Source organism: Strongylocentrotus purpuratus, unplaced genomic scaffold (genome assembly GCF_000002235.5).
Source record: "Strongylocentrotus purpuratus isolate Spur 01 unplaced genomic scaffold, Spur_5.0 spur5_scaffold_1, whole genome shotgun sequence".
Lineage (NCBI taxonomy): Eukaryota > Metazoa > Echinodermata > Echinoidea > Camarodonta > Strongylocentrotidae > Strongylocentrotus > Strongylocentrotus purpuratus.
Window position 1 is genome coordinate 8,011,726 of NW_022145594.1, and position 8,978 is coordinate 8,020,703.

Genomic DNA, 8,978 nt, shown 5'->3' on the forward strand with positions numbered 1-8,978 from the left:
TTTCGTTTGTTTTGATGGTTCAACTATTTTTGCACGAAAGTGATCACGTTTCATTATTTTTCTTTGTTAATCTAATACTTAAGGCCGAGTATGCAGTTGTAGACACAACTAGAGAAGAGAGAAAGAAAGGTCAACCAAGAGCTCACCAAAGGAATATGGTTAGTTCTGGGACATCGACTTTTTATGTAAGATGGCAGTCCGAAACTGTGGGGATAAGTTTCCTCCTTTAGTCCACCTACTTATATACAGTGGCATACGCAGGATTTATTTTAAGGGGGGGGGGGGTTAACATTTTGAAATCGGGCCAAAAATTTCGCAACGGCTCAGCCAGCCACTGAAAAAGCGGGGGGGGGGGGGGGGTCCCGAAATTCAAAGATTTGACCGATCAACATTTTGTTCTGTTGTGGGGGGGGGGGGTAAGGTTATCTTTTTTAGGTCGTCTATTAGGATTTTTTCTTTTTTTACTTTTTTTTAAATATTAGACAAAACAAATATAACAAATAAAAACTTATAAGGAGGGGGGGGGGGGTTTTCCCCCAAAAATACACATACAAAATACTGAAGGGGGATTAAACCCCCCCCCCCTGCGTACGCGTCTGCTTATAAACGACATTGCAATTCTGTAATCTTTTACATTTTTTGGGGTACGAACAGTCATCTTGGATATGATCTTTATTTCAGAATACCACTCGTTATAATTTCATAGATGTTTTACTTAATTTATATTCTGAGACAGAAATATATTTAGATGAAAAGTATTTGTTTCTAAGAGTACCTCACTCTCGGTTATTTTGAACACTTTCCTAGAATCATTTGCTTTCTTGCCTCTTTGCACGGTAGCTTGTTTGCCACAAACGTAAAAAAAAAAAAAAAGAAAGAGAAAAAAAGATAGGCACCAAATGACCAAAATGTTGATTTGTGTACGACAATGATTTTACAAACTATTTTTGTCCGTGCTTGATAAGCTTCATGGCAACCCTTTTATCCCTGGTGTAGAACAATATTTTACTCTAAACGGTAATATAATCTTGATGCCTTTGAAATATATCTTAAACAATTGATAAAAAGTGGCACAGGAACATTTATCTAAAGAGTTAGAGGATTTTGTTCAGGTAAATCTCTTTTTCTAAGATTCCTAACCGCAAATTCATATCTCAATAATTTCTTGCTCCCCCCTAAACAGGGTTAGCACCAACATCGTATCTCTTTCACGAATAACTGATGACTGGATAAGATAGGTGTCTACTTCTATGTTGGGTAATTTTTACTTTGTAACATGATAAGCACATTTTATAACGGAACAATGAAATACACTTTAAAAATGATATTGAAAGTAATGAATAGTAGAGTAGGAAGACAGCGATTCGGTTGCTTCTTTCTATATCTTCTTATTTCTCTATTGTTTGCAGGCTTACCATGACCCGGAAGTAGAGTATGCTGTGGTTGACAAGATGAAAAAGAGCCGACGAGAGAAATAATATGAATGATAAGAAAAAACGGTTTATACGATTCTTTTAGTAATTGCATCGGCATTTCTTATCCCATGTGTATATGTCTAATTCCATGCATATGGATTTTGGAGCAATATGAACTTTTAAAGATTACTAAGGGAAGATGCATTTTGTGTTGTTTTGGTGTAAAACAATATTTAAATATACCTTAACAACCGGTTGGCATACAAGTAGGCTTAAAAACATATTTTCCAGCCCCAAATTTAATTAATGGGGCAATTAGATTTTGCCTACACTCGTAATATTCTCGCATTGCTCGTAACAAGCTCGCGCTGTACTCTTCATAACTCGTAGCAACTAGCCACCTTATGAAGAGTGCAGCGCAAGCTTGTTACGAGTAATGCGAGTATATTACGAGTGTAGGCGACTTCACCTCGAATTACAACGAATCGGGAATTTTTCACCACAACTCACCACAACTCGCCATAACTCGCTAATACAACTCGGCTTAGTGGGAGCCCTGCTTAAGGTATACCAGGGAGATTTGTATTTTCCTGCAGTACAACGTATAGCAGGAAAATGTTGTATATGCGGATCTTTTTAATGATTACGTAATGGAAGTGGCGAGGCGGTATGGTTTGAATAACTTAGGCAGGTGAAAGTTATTGTATTGAGAAGGAAAGGAATGTTCAGAAAGGCATAGAGAGGGAAGTGGGCGTGGTAGCCATTCTAGCTTTGCACCTACATCAGTACGAGAATACACCCGACGGCGCGGTGGCCTGTACTTATAGCGCGCGAACACATCACACCCAATGGCATACACCCGGTACCCTGCAACACAGTGGAACATTCTAAGAAATTAAAAAATTATCTACAAAATGGACCTCTTGAATCATCTGAGAAGTAACTTACCCTATTCTGATTACTTCAATGAATGTCAAGATAACAATGGCTGCTTTTCCATCCAAAAATAAAACTAGTTTGCAATTAGAAATAGTCAATTTCTCGATAATTTCACAAAATATATTTGCCGCCGCATTCAATATGACGTCATTGACAGCTGATTGGCTAGTTTGATAGTGACGTCGAACGAGCTATGTTTGTGCTGCAGTGATCCAGCGATCGAAAATGAGACAATCGGAGCAATATGGGTTTAATTGCATATTGAAGCAACGTAGTGTCATAAATTGATGCATAGAATACAGTGAATCTAAACGATTTGATTAAGAGTCGAAAGTTTGGAATGCGTGACAGACTAATATATGTGAAAAGGATTTTGGAGTATCGCTGTCAAAAAAATGACTATCAGAGAAAATCTTGGTTATCAAAAGGGAAAGGAACATTTAGGCGATGATAATTACATGTGATTGTACTAAACCCCTTCCTTTCTAACTAAAACATTATGGCCCGAATTCACAAAGCAAGGTTTGAGCTCAGACCAAGGTTTGACCTCAAACCTCCTTTTGTTTCGCCAAACCTCCTTTTGTTATTTACAATGGTTTGTAAATAACAAAGGGAGGTTTGGCGAAACAAAAGGAGGTTTGAGCTCAAACCTTGCTTTGTGAATTCGGGCCTATGAGTCAAGTTACATCTAGCATGTTAATGAAATTGATGTGTGGTATATATTTAATTTATAATCAACAGTTATGTTTTATTAATCAAATACTGTAATTTCTAATAGTAGTGTAAATAAACACAATATCATCAAAACGATTGTACAAAGCATGTTTCAAAAGTGCATATATGTTTAGGATTTTGATACACATATAGATAAAATTATACGAATATGTGCATTGATATCGAAATTTTTCGGTAATGTGTAATCTTGAATAACTTCTCCAGTTCAAGACTATGTCGATATTTCAGAGAGAGATAGAGAGAAAGAAAGGAGGAGGAGGACAGAGAAAGAGAATGAGAGAGAAAACTACGTAGATTAGAGAAAATGCTAAAATGCACAAGTTGTTTTCAATTTTTTTTAAATATCATGCAACATTTTTATATGGAATGGGTGAATTAAGACCACTTTGTCGAAAACGTTAATGCGATTGTGTTACGACGGTACTTGGAATATTAACTGATTCATAATGAGTGGAAGTAAATTAAGTATTTAGGTATGTAAAACAAATAAATAAGAATACAAATACTTTTGTGCATGATATGATAATCACGTCGCACGGATTACTGTTTTACTCCGACAAATGAAAAACAAAAGCGCAGGGTGATAGTTATGCAATATAGTATACTTGCTCTATCATCATAATACAAATGTAGGACTTAAATTTCAAATTTTGCGTCGTTATTGATTCATTGTTGATAAGTTTGTGTCACAAAACAGTGTTTTTTAAAAAATATTTTGGTACGACAAAGGAATGCTTTGCACATATATTTATCGTTATTAATAAAGGCAGCAGCTAAAACCGCATGTAATATTTGCTCGTGTTGATTTGTCATCAAATCTGCGGTCCCCTTATTAAAGTTGTTTACCGAGGAACAAGGTGAGGGAAGAGAAGAGAAAGGAATAGAGAGGAAGATAGAATGAAAAAGAAAGATAGAAAGAGAAAGAGCGATAGATAGATAGAGACAGAAAAGAGAGAGAGAGAGGAAGATAGAAAGTGAGAGAGATAGAGAGAGAGAGGGGGAGAGACTTCTTTTTTCTAAGAATTTGTTCCTAAGAATACCTTACTCTCGGTTATTTTAAACACTTTCCTAGCTTCAGTTGCTTTCTTGCCTCTTTGCACGGTAGCTCGTTTGCCACAAATGCAACCCCCCCCCCCTAGAAAAATAAAATAGGTATCAAATGACTAAAGTGTTGATTTGTATACGAAAATTATTTTACAGACTATTTTATTTCCATTCTTGATAAACTTCATGGCAACCCCTTTAACAATGGTGTAAAATAATACTTTACTTCAAATGGTAATATAATCTTTATGCCTTTTAAATATATCTTAAACAATTAATAAAAAGTGGCATCGTTTCTCTTTCATGAATAACTGATGACTGGATAGAATAGGTTTTTTTTCTCTATGTTCGGTAATTTGTACTCTGTAACATGATAAAGCACTTCTCATTACGGAGCAATGAAATGCACTTTAAAAAATGATACTGAAAGTATTGAATAGTAAAGTAAGAAGACAGCGATTCAGTTACTTCTATTTATATCTTGTTATTTATCTATTGTTTACAGGCTTACCGCGACCCGGAAGTAGAATATGCTGTAGTTGACAAGACGAAAAAGAGCCGACGAGAGAAATGATATGAATGATAAGAAAAATGGGTTTTTCGATTCTTTGGGTAATTGCAATGGCATTTCTTATCCTATGTGTATATTTAATTCCTTGCATATGGAAAATGCATTTTGTGTTGTTTTGATGTAAAACAAAATTTCAATACACCGTTTCAACCAGTTGGTATACAAGTAGGCTTAAAAATATATTTTCCAGCCCAAAACGTAATTAATAGGGCACTTAGATTTCGGTCAGTGTACATATCGCTTTAGGTAAAAAAGAATTTCACACAAATTTTTTTTTCTCTGCATTAAGAGAAGAAAAATGGAAAAAATATATCGCAGCGCAGAAATTAATTTGTATTATATAAATAAGTACACATAAAAGTCACTTTGGTTTAATTCCACATTGAAGCAACGTAGTGTCATAAATTGATGCATAGTATACAGTGAATCTAAACGATTTAATTAAGAGTCGAAAGTTTGGAATGCGTGACAGACTAATATATGTGAAAAGGATTCTGGAGTATCGCTGTAAAAAAAATGACTATCAGAGAAAATCTTGGTTATCAAAAGGGAAAGGAACATTCAGGCGATGATAATTACAAGTGATTGTTCTAAACCCCTTCCTTTCTAACTAAAACATTATGAGTCAGGTTACATCTAGCATGTTGGTGAAATCGATGTGTGGTATACATTTAATTTATAATCAACAGTTATGTTTTATTAATCAAATACTGTAATTTCTAATAGTAGTGTAAATAAACACAATATTATCAAAACGATTGTACAAAGCATGTTTCAAAAGAGCATATATGTTTAGAATTTTGCTACACATATAGATAAAATTATACGAATATGTGCATTGATATCGAATTTTTTCGGTAATGTGTAATCTTGAATAATGTCTCCAGTTCAAGACCATGTCGATATTTCAGAGAGAGATAGAGAGAAAGAAAGGAGGAGGACATAGATAGAGAATGAGAGAGAAAACTACGTAGATTAGAGAAAATGCTAAATGCACAAGTTGTTTTCATTTTTTTTTAGATATCATGCAACATTTTGATATGGAATGGGTGAATTAAGACCACTTTTTCGAAAACGTTAATGCGATTGTGTTACGATGGTACTTGAAATATTAACTGATTCATAATGAGTGGAAGTAAATTAAGTATTTAGGTATGTAAAACAAATAAATAAGAATACAAATACTTTTGTGCATGATATGATAATCACGTCGCATGGATTACTGTTTTACTCCGACAAACGAAAAACTAAAGCGCAGGGTGATAGTTATGCAATATGGTATACTTGCTCTATCGTCATAATACAAATGTAGGACTTAAATTTCAAATTTTGCGTCGGTATTGATTCATTGTAGAAAAGCTTGTGTCACAAAACAGTGTTTTTTTATAAATATTTTGATACGACAAAGGAATGCTTTGCACATATATTTATCGTTATTAATAAAGGCAACAGCTAAAACCGCATGTAACATTTGCTCGTGTTGATGTGTCATCAACTCTGCGGTCCCCTTATTAAAGTTGTTTACCGAGAAACAAAGTGAGAGAAGAGAAAGGAAGAGAGAGGAAGATAGAATGAGAAAGAGCGATAGATAGATAGAGAGAGAGAGAGAAACAGAGAAGAGAGAGGGAGAGGAAGATAGAAAGTGAGAGAGAATCCTTTTTTTTCTTGGATGTGAGGATTGAGGGAGAGCAAGAGTAAACGATATACTTAATAACCAGGCTAGAGAGAGAGAGAGAGAAACAGACGAATAGATGATATAGATTTCTTTCTTAAACTAGAAAGTTCATGGGGAAGAGTTAAAGAACATTCCTTTTTGGGCTATTTAAAGAGCAATTGAAAACGTTATCGGAGATAACTATTTTCGTTCCCAGTATAAATTAGGGGTTAAACAATACCACTAATAAAGTTATGTACTCAAATGTTACACAACTTCATTAGTTTCTATGGGTCGATCTTTTGAATTTCACGAAGAAATTATTTAAAAATATAAACGGCAATGTTTGCAACTAAATATACACAACAATGAACATACACACAAATTCAAAATACTCGGATATATAATACCTTACAGCGACATTAGAAGAACATATGTAGTTAAAGGGATAGTTGACTTCTGTTGCAGAGGGCGCTACACAAAATATTTTTTTTGTGAGATAATGAAAAACTGAGTGTCAAATTTGAAAGAACATAATATTTAAATGACAAAATCATCTTTGTTTGATCAAAATCGGTTCAGAGACGGCTGAAATATAACGATTTATAATACTTGTGTACCACCACAAATATTAGATATTTTGAAAAATTTGAAATAACCGTTGAAAAAAATAAAAATACATGTAACGCCTTTTACGTCGTATTTCAGCCAATGCCGATGTTGGATTTTTTGTTGGCATTTTCGTGTTGCTTATATTACTCACAATTAGCCGGCTCATGTATTGTTATTTTTAATTAACGGTCACCGTGTTTTTTTGAAAGTGGAGCTGAATTGGTATGATTGTATTGGCTAAATTTCACACATTTTGGGGTCTAAAATTACCTTCATAGCAATTTTAGATTCTAAAAGGGCACTATAAATGTCATAGATAAGAATAAGAGCAATAACCATGCACTTTGAAGGCATTTGCGGTCTGAAAACAGAACTCAACTATCCCTTTAAACAAATGAGTCTTTAGCAAGACATTTTAATATCATGTTAACGATTGAACAATTAAATTAATGCCATCTACGTACGTTTGCTGGCAGAGGAAACTAATAGGCCTCCAAAGAAATAATAGGCCTCCCAAGAAACAATAGGTTTATTCATTAGTCATTAGTTTAATTATTAATATTGTTTTGACTTTAGGGTTAGGGAAATATACCAGTTTTTTATAAGATCCTGTTCATGTACCATTTAGGGTTATATGTAAATGTCACATGTCAGGTTATAAGCAAGTTTGGTAAAACTGCAATTTCTATCTAGACACAGGTCATGACACCCGTCCGGCTGTGTCATAGATCAGTAACATCCGTGTCACAAGTCAGTAATCCACACTTGACTGCACATCCCTTATTACACGTTCACATATTTCACATCAACTGATTAAACACACCGACAGCCCAACACACAAGCAAGGTAAAACACTTTGAATTTGCATAATTATTTCTAAGTGTATTCCGAAAGTATTTCTCGTACTAATTGTTGCTATGTTCATGATACTTGACTATGATTGAGTGATATTAAGTTTGTATGCCGTGTATATTTGTTTATACAATGTATTTGTTTTGTATGTGTTTGTACTTCAGAACCTGAAGAAGGCCTCACAAGCCGAAAGCTCGTAATAAACTTGTAAAGTACAGCTACGTCTCACGTTCCTAGACCATTTTCTTCACGCCTATATATATGTATTATATATATTTGCCTGTATAGGATAAGTAAAGTATAGGATCAATCTTGTTATTTAAGGGACTTGGTAACATTGTTCAGATGAGAGATAAAGGGAGTGAAATTAAAAAAAAAAAGTTGAAGTCTGGGAAGAGGTGTAAATTATTTGTGAGCGTTATCATTGTTATTATGCAAATGTGGAAGAACATCAGATAAAACATGTTCCCTGAAAAGTATGGCTCTTCAAATGCCTTCATATTCTAGCTATGGCATGTAACATCGTGTTCGTGAAGTTTCATATACATTTTTCTCTGTCCAGTGCTTGTAACTTTACCAAGACTTGGCCAAATTTCTAATCATTTTGATGATTACAGAACCTTGCAATATACACGAATACTTATATGCTAGATGATCAACCTTTTCTGATCGATTCCACATCGTTTTCTTCGAAATGCAATCGCATGACCAGAACTCAACTTTATCTTTAATGCCAGATGTACAATTAGAGATAATCTGAAAGTTTGAGTGAAAACAGACCATTATTAATGATAAAATTGAGAAAAACTGATCTGATTGATTCCTTAATTCTCCTAACTATATTATTACACTTTGATTACATTTTAGGTGAATGTACATCGTCACAAAGCTATGATTTGGGTCTAAATATACCATTCCAGACATTTAAGTGTTGAAAGATTTTAAAAAGCCTGTCTTGTGTCTTATTTTCATGGAAAAACGGTTGGGAAAATTAAAAAATAGTTGGGAGAATTTACTGTCAGAGGTTGTTGACCAGTGACGCCTTCAAACAAAACCATAAATATCTTTAAGTGGTTTGATTTTTGTAAAGTTTTTTGTTTGAATGCTTGAGGGTTAGTACAGTAGAGCAACCAGGAATCGATGATATCTCTTCCAA